The following is a 19,592-nucleotide window of genomic DNA, read 5'->3' as shown; positions in this document are numbered from 1 at the left end:
TGCACTGCTACTATGACGCAAAGTCGGGAGAGACACGGTGTAACGTGAACTTCGGCCAGGCATGCGTAACCAGAAAGCTTATTTACCAGGGTAGTGGGAAATAAATGCAGTCGTTATACTTTCGGTGTAGTGAAAGTAGAGCTAACAAGGATGCTAGCTAATTAGCATCCTTGTCACCTGAGTGACGATAGCTAGCTAGCCAAGCCGTCGCGTGAAATACCAAGTGCTGACTCGAGGTTGAATTGCACGGCTAGGTTATCTTTTACATGGAAATGTAAAAGGGATGGTGCTTCAATGGTGGGGTAATGCACTGTGAAGAAACAGCACCGCTCGTGTTAGCTAAACAAACCGAAAGGGGGTTTAACCCAGAGGTTGCTAGCTAAAACACCTGTGGTGCCGTTAGCCCACTAACTAGCTAACTCCAAAAGGTGGGAACCAACAGAGAGCTAGAGACTACAGGTAGAAGTAGCTAAAACTAGTGGAAACCTGCTATTAGTGGGATGCTAAAGCAGTGGAGCTAGCGTGCTAACAACGCTAATTGCGTACAGGCAACAGGTGTACTGTAGCTAGCCGACGACAAAAAGCGATGCTAACAAGCTAGCTGAGGTAACTTCACTCTGTAAAGTGAAGCTGAAATTAGCAGAATTCCTGAAAATATCAAATAAGCCACTCAACGCTTCATGGTGGGGTGATAACCCACACCGAAAGGAACAGTTATTTTGAGAGATGTTGCTTAACAAGCTGCTTAACAGGCTAGTAACTAAATAGTAAACAAATAGACTCATGTAGAGGCGAAGAATGAGGAAACCAGAGCATTGCAGGGTGTTACATAGAAACGCGGGGTGTACACCCACAAAGCTCTGATTGGCCTGTTAGGCATGATTGAATAAGGCGTCAATCAATGACCCGCAAAACAGGGTGTGTACCATAGTGAGATGTCGAATCGTGTTGACTGAAAGAGAACCAAGTATATGTTTTTTTCCAAATGTATCTTATGAGCTTTGAGCTTGTGTGGCCTACCATTTGTTGCTCCTAGACGTTTCCACTTCACAATAACATCATTTACAGTTGACAGGGGCAGCTCTAGCAGGGCAGAAATTTGACGAACTGACTTGTTGGAAAGGTGGCATCCTATGATGGTGCCACGTTGAAAGACACTGAGCTCTTCAGTAAGGCCATTCTACTGTCAATGTTTGTCTATGGAGATTGTATGGCTGTGTGCAGCTGAAATAGTGTCCAAATAGTTTTGTATGTATAGTGTATACACAGAAAATATTCACAAAGTAATACATGTAGGAGCAAATTAGCCTGAATATCATGACATATCGCACAACTGCAACGCGTTTCGATTACTAATTCATACGCACATTGCATCTGAAACTGTTCTTTAGAGAACATGAAAAGTGTGTTTAGGGCTCCATCTACATTCATTCCACCTGGCCTATTGACCCAGCTGTGGATGCGTACCACAGACTGGTGTATAAAGACATATCCAAGCTTGAGGCCTCTATCCCCTATGTCAGGAATAACTTCATACACTCTGAGAAACAAGCCCTTAAATCTCCAGAATGACACCTCTACAGTCATCCGCCCAGCGGACAAGGGAGGCGCTGTTACTGTTCAAGACTATACTGTCTATAAGACTGAAATACTCAGGCAACTGAATGATCAGTTCTATAAGAGACTCACTAAAAATCCCACAAAACTGCTTTTGGCTGTTATCGAACAGACTGTCACGAGGGCTTGTGCAATTATGATATCACCAAAAGAGAACACAGATTATTGGTGCGTAAAAACAGCTCCATGCCGGTAACCTGCTGTCATGTGCATTTCTATCTCTAATTCAACCTAAGCTTGAATCATTACCAGAGGTTGTAAGGCTCTGGTTTTAATCATCAATGATTCAAGGTCCATTACCACGAAGAAGGATTTTTTGTATGTTTATTCATGGAGAGATCTGGCGCCAAAGACACAAACATACATTTTATACCTCCTGGACTTGACTCCTCCCACCTTTAGGTGACTTTTCTAAACAGTTTCCGCCTTCCCCCTTGAATGTTTAGTACCGCCCCCTCTGTTAGTGGGTTGACACTACATGATAATTCTAACATTTATACTGTATTTGGGGTGAAATCCTTTAGTCATTATTCTTAAAATCCAAATTAATCTAACACCTGCAGACCCTAAAATACTGTTTAATTATCGAAATCCCCAAAGGGACAGGACAAATCTTCTTTGCGTTATCAGACCAGGTTTGACAGAAGCCATGAAGATATTGTGATGAGGTGGTAATGAAGGAGTCAGGCGCAGGAGGGTAAATCACAGAATAACAGGCTTTAATCCACCAAATACAGGTTTACGCAGAAATGCGTCAAACACACTCCAGGGCACAAAACAGGCGCACTGGAAAATACAAGGCACACGGGAAAAATACTCCCGTCGATACACAATACATGAGCTCCACCGAGCTTCCCTAACCTCTACAAACAAACAATCATCAACACAGACAAGGAAGCAGAGGGAACACTTATACCATGACTAATGAGGGAATATGGACCAGGTGTGTGTGATTGAAGACAAGACAAATTGAGTGATGATAAATGGATCGGCAGTAACTAGTAAGCCGGTGACGCCGAATGCCGAAACCTGCCCGAACAAGGAGGGGAGGCAGCACCGTTCCTCCAAACCGTACCCTTCCCACTCCACGAGGCACTGAAGGCCCCCCACCCGACGCCTCAAATCCAGGATGGACCGGACAGAGTACGCCGGGGCCCCCTTGATGTCCAGAGGAGGTGGGGGGACCTCCCGCACCTCAGCCTCCTGGAGCGGACCAGCTACCACCAGCCTGAGGAGAGACACATGAAATGAGGGGTTAATACGGTAATCAGGGGGGAGTAATAACCTATACGTGACCTTGTTCACTCTCTTCAGGACTTTGAACGACCCCACAAACCGCGGGTTCAGCTTCCGGCAGGGCAGGCGGAGGGGCAGATTCCGGGTCCAGAGCCAGACCCGATACCCCGGTACAAAGACGGGGGCCTCAGTGCGGTGGCGGTCAGCGTTGGCCTTCTGACGACGCACAGCGCGTTGGAGGTGAACGTGGGCAGCATCCTATGTCTCCTCTGTGCCGAAACCAGTCATCCCCCGCAGGAGCCTCGGTCTGGCTCTGGTGCCACGATGCCAGAACCGGTTGGTAACCTAGAATAAACTGGAAAGGCGTTAGGTTAGTGGAGGAGTGGCGGAGAGATTTCTGGGCATATTCTGCCCATGGCAAGAACCCCGACCACTCCCCCGGCCGGTCCTGGCAGTAGGACTGCAGGAATCTCCCCATGTCCTGATTTACCCGTTCCACCTGCCCATTACGCTTGGGGTGAAACCCAGAGGTCAGGCTAACCGAGACCCCCAGATGTTCCATGAACGCCTTCCAGACCTTGGACGTGAACTGGGGACCTCGGTCAGACACTATATCCTCTGGTACCCCGTAGTCGGAAGACGTGTGTAAACAGGGCCTCCGCAGTTTGCAGAGGAAGGAGGAGGCAGGCTTTAGAAAAGCGGTCCACAACGACCAGGATGGTGGTGTTACCTTGGGAGAGGGGAAGATCAGTTAGAAAATCAACAGTTAGGTGAGACCATGGTCGTTGTGGAACTGGTAAAGGTTATAACCTACCAGCTGGGAGGTGCCTAGGTGCTTTACTCTGGGCGCACACTGAGCAGGAGGAGACATACACCCTCACGTCCTTAGCCAAGGTAGGCCACCAGTATTTTCCGGTCAGGCAGCGCACTGTACGGCCGATACCTGGGTGACCAGAGGAGGGTGACGTGTGTGCCCAGTAGATCAGACGATCACGGATAAGAGCAGGCACGTACTGTAACCCATCTGGACACTGAGGTGGAGAGGGATCCGTGCGTAATGCCTGCTCTATATCCACGTCCATCACCCACACTACCGGCGCCACAATGCAGGAGGCCGGCAGAATGGGAGTGTTGTCGCTGGGCCTCTCCTCTGTGTCATACAGCCAGGACAGCGCGTCTGCCTTCACGTTCTTCGTACCCGGGATGTATGATAGAGTGAAATCAAACCGGGTGAAGAATAGGGCCCACCTGGCCTGGCGAGGATTCAACCTCCTCGCTGCCCGGATGTACTCCAGGTTACGGTGGTCCGTCCAGACGAGGAAAGGGTGTTTTGCACCCTTGAGCCAAAGCCTCCACATGGTCAAGGCTCGGACAACAGCCAACAGCTCCCGATCACCTACGCCGTAGTTCTGCTCCTCCGGGCTGAGCTTCTTCGAGAAGAAATCACAGGGGCGGAGCTTGGGTGGCGTACCTGAGCGTTGAGACAGGACAGCTCCTATCCCAACCTCGGACGCATCCACCTCCACTACGAACGGTAGTGATGAATCGGGGTGGGCCAGTACTGGGGCTGAGGTGAACAGACCCCGCAGTTTGCTGAAGGCCAGGTTAGCCTCAGCAGACCAGCGGAGCCGGGACGGCCCACCCTTCAACAGGGAGGTAATGGGAGCTGCGACCTTGCCAAAGCCCCGGATAAACCTCCGATAGTAGTTGGCAAAGCCAAGGAAGCGCTGCACCTCCTTAACCGTGGTTGGAGTCGGCCAATTACGCATGGCTGAAATGCGATCTCCCTCCATCTCCACACCTGAGGTGGAAATGCGGTATCCAAGGAAGGAGACGGGCTGCTGAAAAAACATACACTGCTCTGCCTTAGCATAAAGGTCATTTTCCAACAGTCGGGCCAGCACCTTGTGAACCAGGGACACATGCTCGCCGTGCATAGCGGAATACACCAGGATGTAATCGATGTAGACCACTATACCGTGACCAAGCATGTCCCGAAACACCTCGTTCACAAAGGACTGGAAAACTGAGGGAGCATTCAATAAACCATAGGGCATCACCAGGTATTCATAATGCCCCATGGTTGTGCTGAATGCTGTCTTCCACTCATCTCCCTCTCGGATACGCACTAGGTTGTACGCACTCTTGAGATCTAATTTGGTGAAGAAGCGCGCCCCATGCATTGATTCAATCACTGAAGGAATGAGGGGGAGAGGATAACTAAATCTTATCGTCTCCCTGTTCAGTGGTCGATAATCAATGCACGGGCGCAGACCTCCGTCCTTCTTCTTCACAAAAAGAGGAAACTAGAGGATGCGGGTGAAGTGGAGGGTCGTATATACCCCTGGCGCAGGGACTCAGTGACATATGTTTCCATAGCCACTGTTTCAGCCTGTGACAGGGGGTATATATGACTCCTGGGAGGTACAGCGTCTACCCAGAGGTTTATCACGCAATCCCCCGCCCGATGAGGTGGTAATTTAGTCACCTGCGTTTTAGAGAACACTTGCGCCAGATTGAGGTATTCAGGGGGAATGCGCACAGTGGAGGTACTGTCTGGACATTCTACCGTGGTTACACCAACGAAAACACCTAGACACCTACCCTGACACTCTCGCGACGACCCCGTGAGAACCTTCTGCGGCCATGAGAAGGTGGGGTTGTGGAGTGCTAGCCAAGGGATACCTAATACCACAGGGAAAGTAGGAGACTCAATAATGGAAAAAGTAACCTGCTCAGGGTTACCCTGAGTCTCCAGGGTAATCATGGTGACTGGTGCCAGCGTCCGAAACTCCAATGTGAAGTCCTGCGCAGTCCTCGTCCCCTGCCTCAGGTTGACCAGCCGCTCGCCCGCCTCTCGATCGGTGTCTAGTCCAGCTCCGGTTATCTGCTCTTCCCCCATGCCGGAGCCATCTGCTCCACTGGGGCCCGAGCCGGAGTCAGACGTCAACCCCTCTCCAGGGTCGGGGCCTCCCACACCAGGGTCGAGACAGGGCTTGGTGCATCGCGGGAGGACTGCCGAGCCGGAACTTGTTGAACTTCACGGTCATTTGTATTTTGTTGCTTTGATCTGTATTCAGTTAATAATGGAATATGTACGCATACCATGCAACACCTTGGTCTGATCCGTCTATCAACGAGCATGACTGCTTTCTTATGCTTCAGTAAACCATTAGCCAACACTTCAAAGATTAAACGAAGTATCATCATGAAAGTTGACATTCTCTTCATTTTATTTCGGTGATAATAACAATAATATAATATATGGTGCTATTGAAAATCAGATAGAAAGTATTCATGCCACTTGACTTATTTCACATTTTGTTGTGTTACTGCCTAAATTCAAAATGGATTAAAAAATATATAATAATCATCTACATAATGACAAAGTGAAAACATGTTTTTTGAAATGTTTGCAAATGTACTGAAAATGAATTACAGAAATATATTATTTATATAAGTATTCACACCCCTGAGTCAATACTTTGTAGAAGCAATTATCTGGGTAAGTCTCTAAGAGCTTTCGACACCTAGATTGTGCAACAATTGACCATTTCTTCTTTTCAAAATTCTTCTTCTTGGTAATCAAGAAGACAGTGATTTGGCCTTGTGTTTTAGGTTATTGTCCTTCTGAAAGGTGAATTAATCTCCCAGTGTCTGGTGGAAAGCAGACTGAATCAGGTTTTCCGCTAGGATTTTGCCTGTGCTTAGCTCCACTCTGTTTCATTTTTACCCTGAAAAACTCCCCATTCCTTAACCCTTTGACGCATACGATCACATATTTGTGATCATTGTTGAGTGGTCCCTGCAGTGTACCATCACAAATGTGTGATTGGAACAGTAGCAACAGAACGTATGATGCAACAAACGCGTCTAAACAGCATTGTTGTCTGAAAATCATCTAAACAATGTTTTGTCCTGAAAGGGAAAAAAAAGGTCTTCACAAATTTATTCCTCAATTTTACCTTTTATTTTAAAAGATAAATGTGAACTTCATAATCCAAACATCACACGGAACACATCCACAGCCAAACTCATTCCACAAACCAGTCTAAATAACAGGTTGCTCTGACAAAAAAACTAAACATAAGTTAGCACCCTAACAGATAGACTTGTTTACAACATACCACATCTCTGGTGAGCGCAAGGGTCAAATGTAATATTATGGTCCTCTGTAGCTCAGCTGGTAGAGCACGGTGCTTGTAACGCCAAGGTAGTGGGTTCGATCCCCAGGACCACCCATACACAAAAAAATGTATGCACGCATGACTGTAAATCGGTTTTGATTAAAGCGTTTGCTAAAAGGCTTATTATTATAAAAGAGATGTTGTCAGCTAAGCTAACAGCAGCTAAATTCTTTATGATGTTACAGGCCTCTCTCATCTTTTTAAGTGGGAGAACTTGCACAATTGGTGGCTGACTAAATACTTTTTTTCCCCACTGTACAAGCCATCAGACTGCTGAACACTTGAACTAGACTGACCACCTGCACTGACTCTCTGCACCTTAGCACACATCCACACACACACGCACACATTCATGCAACACACACATCACAACTGCTGTTACCAGCCTCTTATTTATTATTGCTAAATACTGCACAATACCCCCTTCCGGTGTGTTGTCAGGCATTGCCAACAGGTAGGAGATATTGTGAGAAAAATTTAAGACAATTTGAAAAGAAGTGTTTCAACATAGTATATTACCACTTCCATAGACTTGACTGTTTATCTAGCCAGCATCAGAGCCTTCTGGCAAATATCATAGACTGGATCTTACGTTGTTTTACAGATAAAAAGGTCTATGTACATGTCATGTTAGTTGAAGCTAACATTAGCTTAAAAAAAGATTGTTTGCTAAGGTGTATATTTGGTTGGCTTAGCTATCTAGCAAGCTGAGATCTCATTGCTCAAGTTGGTCCAATGTTTTGAAAACAGCTTACTGGCCCCCTGTCCAGTACATAACATATTATCTAATGTTATTCTAAGTAATGATATTTCTCTGCACCATTTATTTTGTCATTGATAGGCTCTACATTTACCTGCGTATTCCCTGATGTTGTCCATGTCTTTTAACGATGTCCTCCTTTTATACATCCATAAAATGATTACTCACACCGATGTATTCCATACTGCCCAATTCCTCACCAGACAGTATCAAATCAAAATCACTCAACAGCTTTTTTAAAAGGATTGTAGACATTTTCTAATGAGACTGTTTCAGCATCTACAAAGTAACAATACATAATTTTAGCAAACCTTTAAAATGGCAACGTAAATGATCCAAGTGACTTGTGACTGAATATACAGTACCAGTCAAATGTTTGGACAAACCTACTCATTCAAGGGTTTTTCATTATTTTTGACTATTTTCTACATTGTAGAATAATAGTGAGACATCAACACTATGAAATAACACATATGGAATCATGTAGAAACCAAAAAAGTGTTAAACAAATCTAAATATGAGTGTTGGGTCATTGTCCTGTTGAAAAACAAATGATAGTCCCACTAAGCGCAAACCAGATGGGATGGTGTATCGTTGCAGAATGCTGTGGTAGCCATGCTGGTTAAGTGTTCCTTATATTCGAAATAAATCACAGACAGCAAAACACATCCACACCATCACACCTCCTCCACCATGCTTCACGGTGGGAACCACACATGTGAAGATCATCCGTTCACCTACTCTTCGTCTCACAAAGACACGGCGGTTGGAACCAAAAACCTCAAATTTGGACTCATTTCCATTGGTCTAAAGTCCATTGCTCGTTTCTTGACCAAACCAAGTCTCTTCTTCTTATTGGTGTCCTTTAGTAGCGGTTGCTTTGCAGCAATTTGACCATGAAGGCCTGATTCACGCAGTCTCCTCTGAACAGTTGATGTTGAGATGAGTATGTGACTTGAACTCTGTCAAGCATTTATTTGGGCTGCAATTTCTGAGGCTGGTAACTTATCCTCTGCAGCAGAGGTAACTCTGGGTCTTCCTTTCCTGTGGGGGTCCTCATGAGAGCCAGTTTCAACATAGCGCTTGATGGTTTTTGCGACTGCACTTGAAGAAACTTTAAAAGTTCTTGAAATGTTCTGGATTGACTGACCTTCATGTCTTTAAGTAATGATGGACTGCCATTTCTCTTTGCTTATTTGAGCTGTTCTTGCCATAATATGGACTTTTACCAAATAGGGCTATCTTTTGTATACCCCCCTACCTTGTCACAACACAACTGATTGGCTCAAACGCATTAAGAAGGAAAGGAATTCCACAAATTAACTTTTAAGAAGGCACACCTGTTAATTGAAATGCATTCCAGGTGACTACCTCATGAAGCTGGTTGAGAGAATGCCACGTGTGTGCAAAGCTGTCATCAAGGCAAAGGGTGGCTACTTTGAAGAATCTCAAATATAAAGTTGTTTAAGTTGTTTGGTTACTGCATGATTCCATATGTGTTATTTCATAGTTTTGATGTCTTCACTATTATTCTACAATGTAGAAAAGAGTAAAAATAAAGAAAAACCCATGAATGAGTAAGTGTGTCCAAAAGTTTGACTGGTACTGTATATTTAATAAACATTTCAAAACATTTCATTATATTATAGACCTGCTAAATTGCTCACATAGCATTTTTTTTTGTTGAAAAACATTAGAAACAAAATGAACAAAATGTATTCTGTATTTATTTTAGAAGATGAAATAATTGTTCATGAAACAAACATTGGATGACTTGGTGATGGTGTGGTAGAGAGAAGCTGTCTGTTTTCTTCCCCCTCCTTCATCCGCTGTGCTCATTCAACATAGCATTTGGAGAGTCATGTGAACATCAACAGTCATGAACATGTAATCTTCCTTATTGAGAATTTTTACATATTAGCATAATATATTACATCTGATGGTCAACAGCATCACCCCCATAACCTCCATTAAGTCTATAGACATGTTTAAAGATTTTTTGTCAAGCATGTTGCCATGATGTGTATAAACACATTTTGACAAAAGGGAATATTAATCATGAATACATAAACTTTGTCGATCGATGTATAATTGAGGAGGAGTGTTCATTAGAAAAGTGGTAGTGGATTGCATGTGGATGGTAGTCATTGATAATGATGGATGTTAGTCACCCTAAAGAATCATTGAAAATAAAATGTAGTCCAGATTTACTGTACATTTGCAAAATAAGGATATACAACCCCAACACAACACTCACTGTTCTTGTTACAAATGCATGACTATTGTTATGGTTTCATGATGACACTTGAATAAAGACATGGTGAAATCATGCCAGGGGTCCACAGCTGCAGTTGGACCAGCAGCATGACCAGGGCCTCAGCTCTTCTGGGAGGGGAGACACAGAGAGAGATGGGGGGTTTAGTGGGAGCATGCCTAAGAACACACATTGCACCAGATAAGAAAAGCTGACCCTAGCCCCCAGCACATAAGCAAATGCAGCATAATTACTGGGGACTGAGACAGAGGGGTTGGGAGACACTGTGGCGCTGTTCAACAGACAGGGCCAACCAGGAAGGAGCTTATCCAACCACTCTGAGGCCCTATATCTTTCATGGGAAAAACAGTATTATATGGTGCAATAAACATTCGTGAATTAGCTTAGCTGTAGCAGCTAATGACAATGACACAGTCATGATACTGGTGGTAGAGCTGATGGCAGAGCTGTATGTCCCATCTACACGCTTCAGGATGTCTTTCTCCTTGTGGTGCTTGGCCAGGAGCCCATCAACGGCAGCTCTCATTGGCACTGTCCATCGGTGGTCAGCACAGGGAGAAGCTATCAGAGGCAGAGGTGTGCTTGGCAGATTTGAAATAAATTAACAATGGTATTTTAATGAGAGTCTAGTCCACTTGACAATTCAACATAATTCAATGTACATGCTGATGATCTGTACAACATGACACAGATACCAATACAGTACAAATAGATAAAAACATAATATGGAATATAATCAGATATAAATTATGCGCATTTGGTGGTTTCAAATTATAATGTCACTACTACTAGCTTGCTCTAATCCCTGCCTTTCCTGAAAATGTACAGTGACGGAAAAAAGTATTTGATCCCCTGCTGATTTTGTAAGTTTGCCCACTGACAAAGAAATGATCAGTCTATAATTTTAATGGTAGGTTTATTTGAACAGTGAGAGACAGAATAACAACAAAATAAATCCAGAAAAACGCATGTCAAAAATGTTATAAATTGATTTGCATTTTAATGAGGGAAATAAGTATTTGACCCCTCTGCAAAACATGACTTAGTACTTGGTGGCAAAACCCTTGTTGGCAATCACAGAGGTCAGATGTTTCTTGTAGTTGGCCACCAGGTTTGCATACATCTCAGGAGGGATTTTGTTCCACTCCTCTTTGCAGATCTTCTCCAAGTCATTAAGGTTTCGAGGCTGACGTTTGGCAACTCGAACCTTCAGCTCCCTCCACAGATTTTATATGGGATTAAGGCCTGGAGACTGGCTAGGCCGCTCCAGGACCTTAATGTGCTTCTTCTTTAGCCACTCCTTTGTTGCCTTGGCCGTGTGTTTTGGGTCATTGTCATGCTGGAATACCCATCCACGACCCATTTTCAATGCCCTGGCTGAGGGAAGGAGGTTCTCACCCAAGATTTGATGGTACATGGCCCCGTCCATCGTCCCTTTAATGCGGTGAAGTTGTCCTGTCCCCTTAGCAGAAAAACACCCCCAAAGCATAATGTTTCCACGTCCATGTTTGACGGTGGGGATGGTGTTGATGCCAAAGAGCTCCATTTTGGTCTCATCTGACCACAACACTTTCACCCAGTTCTTCTCTGAATCATTCAGATGTTCATTGGCAAACTTCAGACGGCTCTGTATATGTGCTTTCTTGAGCAGGGGGACCTTGCGGACGCTGCAGGATTTCAGTCCTTCACGGCGTAGTGTGTTACCTTGAGATCATTGACAAGATCCTCCCGTGTAGTTCTGGGCTGATTACTCACCGTTCTCATGATCATTGCAACTCCACGAGGTGAGATCTTGCATGGAGCCCCAGGCCGAGGGAGATTGACAGGTCTTTTGTGTTTCTTTCATTTGTGAATAATCGCACCAACTGTTATCACCTTCTCACCAAGCTGCTTGGCGATGGTCTTGTAGCCCATTCCAGCCTTGTGTAGGTCTACAATTTTATCCCTGACATCCTTGGAGAGCTCTTTGGTCTTGGCCATGGTGGAGAGTTTGGAATCTGATTGATTGATTGCTTCTGTGTACAGGTGTCTTTTATACAGGTAACAAACTGAGATTAGGAGCACTCCCTTTTTTTTCTGGATTTTGTTGTTGTTATTCTGTCTCTCACTGTTCAAATAAACCTACCATTAAAATTATAGACTGATAATTTATTTGTCAGTGGGCAAACGTACAAAATCAGCAGGGGATCAATATAACTGTATATCTGATTTAACGGGGGCACAAAGGTAGCCTAGTGGTTAATAACAGTCAAATCCCAGTCTTATCCCTGGGGGAGGGGGAGTGGGGGGTTCTACTAAACTATATGGAATTGTTTTAAGAAGGTCATACCAAGGATCATTTAGCTATTTGATTTGGAATTTTAAGACCCCTTGAAGTATAAAGAAATATACTTTTTTTTTAAAGCCTTAATGCTATTTGCCCATACAAACACATTGAATAATGGAACAACAGATAGTCCCCCAAAAACATCTAATGGAAGCTTGTTCTGAAGTGTATGTCCTATATCTGAGAGATATAAGAAAGATCAGTAAACATTTGTTATATATTTTATATGTATTTAACCCCTTATTTCTGGCACTAAACAGTCTCCATGTATACTTCCATTCATTTTTTCAACTGGAGGACATTCAGACGAGTCTTGTGAGGCCTGTGTGCAAAACATGAGCAAAACAACCAACATGTACGTGTTCGCGAGAGTGTCACCTTTCCACAGATGGGTCATATTAGTGTGTAGCCCAAACTGTTTGGACGCTACGGACAGAAGTTTGCAGATCGGCTGTACCGAGACACTTGTGGGGGTTGTAGAGTCCCAAGACACTTGTGGGGGTTGTAGAGAAAAACGGATAACACCTTCATGTTCGTGAGAGTCTCATCTTTTCATAGAGGGGTAATAGTTTGTAGGCCACACCGTTCGGACGCTACAGACGATTTTGTGGGAAGATCGTTTTTTGGGATATCTCATGGTCTGACAAACACCGCTCTAGCTGATATCTCATGGTCTGAAAAACACCGCTCTAATAGATATCTCTAGCTTAAATTGACACATTTCTATGGGGATTTTGTATTAAGCTAATCTAGTGGGTTAAGAGTTTTGTGCCAGTAACCGAAGGGTCACTGGTTTGATTCCCCGATCTGACTAGGCAAAAAATCTGTTGATGTGCGCTTGAGCAAGGCACGTAACCCTATTTACTCCTGTAAGTTGTTCTGGAAAAGAGTGTCTGCTAAATGCCTAAAATGTAAAAAAATTACTAACTAGTCGCTGGTCTGCAGATGTTTGACTACTTTATTATGATGTTGTGGCTGTAGCATTTCATGGACATTGCATTAGAACAACAACTAGCTAGCTTTATCAGATAGACATTCTTCAGGAAAAGCAGCTAATTTAGCGAGCCAATAAAATGTATATCTTTGCATTGGTTCAACATTGAAATCTAGACAATCAAGATATAATTTGAGAGATTTTACCATTTTTATCTCTGTAGCAGTTTGCTCTCACCTCGTCTGGGCACTGCAACAGCCAGACAGAAGCAGCTGCACATCTGATCTTCTTCCCCATCCCCTCTTGTTTGGATTCTACAGGGAGCTAGCCTGTTCTCCAAAAAACATTAGCTAGCTAGCCAACTTAAACTAATGTTAGTCTCAAACAAATTACAAGTACATAGACCTTTTGCTCTGTTACACAACGTAATAACAACCATAAGTTACAGGCTAAACAGAAGGCCCTAATGCTAGCTTGCTAACCAACTATCTTATTGAAATGAAAAAGAAGCTAGCTAGCTAGCGTCAGCTTTGTAGCGGTAATGCTGTGGAAACATTTTTCCTTCAATTTTCTCACCAACGCCATGCTGTAGTTTACAAATACTGTGAATGTCATTTAGTAAGTTCAACAAATTTGACTTAGCGAAGCATCGCGAAGGGCCGGAAGTCAAATCGATGTCAAACGTAATAGAAACCCCTGATATGAAGAGGAATGGAATGTGTGTGATGTCAGAATGCACTCGCTGTTCCAAAATTTTATTGTTATGCAACAGGACAGTTAACCTGGGCTACCCTCAAATCAATGCACACTACCTGCTAATTATATATAGGCTGTTTAAAGTTTGTCAATTTCAAATTATTTTCAAAAAACAGTTTGAAATGAGGTGCATTCTGCCTCCTCATTAATTCACATAGAAGTAGCCCATTTCACTGTGGTAGACAATTTACGTTTGAGGCATGCTATGCTAATGTAGGGCGAGGATTAGCTGGATGAGCTGGACAAACTTCTCTCTTCAATGAGAGCCCAAGCACTCCCCTAGTGTTTACCCAGGTCAAGTATGCAGACATTTATGCATCTCCAGTCAGAACAGAACCTGACTGACTTTTTCCCCCTGGCACCCGCATTGCCTTCATTGTTGTTTTCCTTACTAATAATTACTTTATACATGTGTGCGTTCCTATCAAAGTAAGTGCATTATTACCTTATCCGTTTCTGTATATTGTGTTATGTCGTTTCTACTGTAGCACACCGTATGTATGTATGGAGCATGATGTACAGTGGGGAGAACAAGTATTTGATACACTGCCAATTTTGCAGGTTTTTCTACTTACAAAGCATGTAGAGGTCTGTAATTTTTATCATAGGTACACTTCAACTGTGAGAAACGGAATCTAAAACAAAAATCCAGAAAATCACATTGTATGATTTTTAAGTAATTAATTTGCATTTTATTGCATGACATAAGTATTTGATCACCTATCAACCAGTAAGAATTCCGGCTCTCACAAACCTGATAGTTTTTCTTTAAGAAGCCCTCCTGTTCTCCACTCATTACCTGTATTAACTGCACCTGTTTGAACTCGTTACCTGTGTAAAAGATACCTGTCCACACACTCAATCAAACAGACTCCAACCTCTCCACAATGGCCAAGACCAGAGAGCTGTGTAAGGACATCAGGGATAAAATTGTAGACCTGCACAAGGCAGGGATGGGCTACAGGAAAATAGGCAAGCAGCTTGGTGAGAAGGTAACAACTGTTGGCGCAATTATTAGAAAATGGAAGAAGTTCAAGATGACGGTCAATCACCCTCGGTCTGGGGCTCCATGTAAGATCTCACCTCGTGGGGCATCAATGATCATGAGGAAGGTAAGGGATCAGCCCAGAACTACACGGCAGGACCTGGTCAATGACCTGAAGAGAGCTGGGACTACAGTCTCAAAGAAAATCATTAGTACCACACTATGCCGTCATGGATTAAAATCCTGCAGTACACGCAAGGTCCCCCTGCTCATGCCAGCGCATGTCGAAGGCCCGTCTGAAGTTTGCCAATGACCATCTGGATGATCCAGAGGAGGTATGGTAGAAGGTCATGTGGTCTGATGAGACAAAAATAGAGCTTTTTGGTCTAAACTCCACTCGCCGTGTTTGGAGGAAGAAGAAAGATGAGTACAACCCCAAGAACACCATCCCAACCGTGAAGGACGGAGGTGGAAACATCATTATTTGGGGATGCTTTTCTGCAAAGGGGACAGAACGACTGCACCATATTGAGGGGAGGATGGATGGGGCCATGTATCGTGAGATCTTGGCCAACAACCTCCTTCCCTCAGTAAGAGCATTGAAGATGGGTCGTGGCTGGGTCTTCCAGCATGACAACGACCCGAAACACACAGCCAGGGCAACTAATGAGTGGCTCCGTAAGAAGCATCTCAAGGTCCTGGAGTGGCCTAGCCAGTCTCCAGACCTGAATCCAAAAGAAAATCTTTGGAGGGAGCTGAAAGTCCGTATTGCCCAGCGACAGCCCCGAAACCTGAAGGATCTGGAGAAGGTCTGTATGGAGGAGTGGGCCAAAATCCCTGCTGCAGTGTGTGCAAACCTGGTCAAGACCTACAGGAAACGTATGATCTCTGTAATTGCAAACAAAGGTTTCTGTACCAAATATTAAGTTCTGCTTTTCTGATGTATAAAATGCAAATTAATTACTTAAAAATCATACAATGTGATTTTCTGGATTTTTGTTTTAGATTCCGTCTCTCACAGTTGAAGTGTACCTATGATAAAAATTACAGACCTCTACATGCTTTGTAAGTAGGACAACCTGCAAAATCGGCAGTGTATCAAATAATTGTTCTCCCCACTGTATGTTGTCCCCTGTAGCTCAGTTGGTAGAGCATGGCGCTTGCAACGCCAGGGTTGTGGGTTCGTTTTCCACGGGGGGACAGTATGAATATGTAGGCACTCACTAACTGTAAGTCGCTCTGGATAAGAGCGTCTGCTAAAAATGACAAAAAAACAAAAAGGTTTTCTGTGTGTATTCCTTTATAACCACGGACTTGCGAGGTACTAATTTCATAACCTTTATGATGTTATTCTCAATTGTGGTTATGTATATTCTTTATTGCTTCTGTAAAACAATGCTACTGGCGTCAGAGAAGTATTAGCTTGTGTTATGTACTTTGAAGCTGCCCTCGTATTTATTTGGCCTGTTTAGTATAGCTCTGTCCTAACCCCTTGTGGAACTCTTAAGTCAATGATCCTTATGTAGCTCATTGATATAGGTTGTCAATGGAACTTATTATTTTATACAGTAGCAGTGGTATTATGTTACTTCATTGTAATAATGTTTTATTGCTCTATCCTGATATTGTATTCTAATTACTAATAATTCCTCTTTATTCTGTACTTTTAGAAACCACACACACAGACAATATTGTACATAATTTGCCACCATCATAACTGGAACTAGACATCTTTCTTGCTGAAGATTGAGGCCAGCTTTTGTATGCTAGCAACATACTGTTTGAACATACACTCCTTTACAGTTTTACTGGAGGAAAAAAGAGCAAAATATACATAGGCCTGCAGTGCATTCGGAAAGTATTCAGACCCCTTGACTTTTTCCACATTTTGTTATGTTACAGCCGTATTCTAAAATGGATTAAATCATTTTTTCCCCTCATCAATCTACACACAATACCCCATAATGACAAAGTCAAAACAGGTTTTTATAAATTTTGGAAACTTTATGAGAAATACAAAAATTAAATACCTTATTTACATAAGTATTCAGACCCTTTTCTATGACCCTCGAAATTGAGCTCAGGTGCATCCTGTTTCCATTGATCATCCTTGAGATGTTTCTACAACTTGATTAGAGTCCACCTGTGGTAAATTCAATTGATTGGACATGATTTGGAGAGACACACACCTGTCTACATAAGGTCCCACAGTTGACAGTGCATGTCAGAGCAAAACCAAGCCATGAGGTCGAAGGAATTGTCTGTAGAGCTCCGAGACAGGATTGTGTCGAGGCACAGATCTGGGGAAGGGTACCAAAAATGTCTGCAGCATTGAAAGTCCCCAATAACACAGTGGCCTCCATCATACTTAAATGGAAGAAGTTTGGAACCACTGAGACTCTTCCTAGAGCTGGCCGCCCGGCCAAATTGAGCAATCGAGGGAGAAGGGCCTTGGTCAGGGGGGTGACCAAGAACCCAAAGGTAACTCTGACAGAGCTCCAGATTTCCTCTGTGGAGATGGGAGAACCTTCCAGAAGGACAACCATCTCTGCAGCACTCCACCAATCAGGCCTTTATGGTAGAGCGGCCAGACGGAAGCTACTTCCCAGGAAAAGGCACATGACAGCCCGCTTGGAGTTTGCCAATAGGCACCTAAAGGACTCGCAGACCATGAGAAACAAAATTCTCTGGTCTGATGAAACCAAGATTGATCTCTTTGGCCTGAATTCCAAGCATCACGTCTGGAGGAAACCAGGCACTGCTCATCACCTGGCCAATACCATCCCTATGGTGAACCATGGTGGTTGCAGCATCATGCTGTGGGGAGTTTTTCAGCCGCAGGGACTGGGAGACTAGTCAGGATCGAGGGAAAGATGAACGGAGCAAGGTACAGTGAGATCCTTTATAAAAACCTGCTCCAGAGCGCTCAGGACCACAGACTGGGGCGAAGGTTCTCCTTCAAACAGGACAACGACCCTAAGCACACAGCCAAGACAATGCAGGAGTGGCTTCGGGACAAGTCTCTGAATGTCCTTGAGTGGCCCAGCCAGAGCTCGGACTTGACACCGATCTGACATCTCTGAAGAGACCTGAAAATAGCTGTGCAGCGACACACCCCATCCAACCTGACAGAGCTTGAGAGGATCTGCAGAGAAGAATGGGAGAACCTCCCCAAATACAGGTGTACCAAGCGTCATACCCAATAACTATCGAGGCTGTAATCGCTGCTAAAGGTGCTTCAACAAACTGCTGAGTAAAGGGTCTGAATACGTTTTTTATTTTTTGCAAAAATGTCTAAGAATCTGTTTTGGCTTAGTCATTATGGATTATTATGTGTAGATTGATGAGGGGGGAAAAAAACATTTAATCCATTTTAGAATAAGGCTGTAATGCAACAACATGTGGAAAAAGTGAAGGGGTCTGAATACTTTCCGAATGTACTGTATATAACTGTTCATTATGGATTTTCATGACAAGTACTTTGGCATACGCTATGCAGTGCATATGAATTCACACTCGCTACTCTCAAACGCAAATTTCACACCATTGACGGGCGTCTCTCCGTGATATTGGCTGTACACAATTAAAGAACTATGACTAGTATGACATTGACACATTTGCCTGTGATAACAGTCTGTTAGATGGATTTTGACAGTTTTCACGCTGTCAGGGAGTTTTGCTTCTCTTCTCCCCCTTCTTTTTTGACTATGGCAACCAAATAATCTGTCACCAGGCCCTGCTAGCCGCATTCTACTTAAAAACCCAGACCACCTCTGTCAGAAAAGCAATTAAGTGTGAGGGTTTCATTTGAATTTAAATGAGATTATATTACAGTGGCATGAAAAGGGGGAGGAGGGTCACATCAGGATGAAGGGAACACGAGTACTCATCTTTATCTATCGCCCCAGCTCTGGGATTGTGGGAAAATACTCTAATACAGGGAGAGAGGGACATACAGTGTGAGTAGGCCTACCTGTGTGTATGTGTGTATGTGTGGGTGTGTCTGTCTTGACTGACAGTCTTGTGAACAGAAGAGCTGGGGATAACTAATATTAATATTGAAACAAACATAAGGTTGGGGTCAGAGAGGTGGGAAATTAACAATTATCTCTGCCTGGGATGAAAAACCAATACCAAGGCCTGTTCGGAGCAAATGTCAATCACATAACAATCATGACATTGTCATCTTTCAACCTGCATTGAAGTCTACACCTCCTCCTTCTCCCCACCCTTGACAGGTTACTACTCAGCAAATATTTATATACTAGTACCTACGTCATAATAAACCTTACTGTGCACCCAAAACGTCCCTATTGTCTGGACTTGGAACATGAAAGGCATTTTAGGTCTGTAAAGCCTATTGTCTGTCTCAATAATAGTATTTATTTACATGTTTGAAAAAAAAGTTGAAAAAAAAAGAAAATAAAGGGATTTTAGGGAGGCAAGTCAAACAAAGCCCAGGTTCTAGTACTGTAGCTGCAGTGCTCCAGTGGGTAAAGCCTGAGTGAGGGTTATG

General features: G+C 43.7%; 1 protein-coding gene across 1 annotated transcript in view; it reads left to right on the top strand.

Moving 5' to 3' along the window:
• LOC311100511 (pro-neuregulin-3, membrane-bound isoform-like) overlaps window positions 1–19,592 on the top strand; it is a gene marked incomplete at both ends in the record, with an annotated part of 420,377 nt that overhangs the window by 323,800 nt on the left and 76,985 nt on the right. The window lies entirely within an intron of this gene.

Source organism: Coregonus lavaretus (assembly GCF_964263955.1).
Source record: "Coregonus lavaretus genome assembly, chromosome: 25".
NCBI classification, from domain to species: Eukaryota; Metazoa; Chordata; class Actinopteri; order Salmoniformes; family Salmonidae; genus Coregonus; species Coregonus lavaretus.
This window is presented reverse-complemented; position numbering and strand designations above follow the sequence as displayed.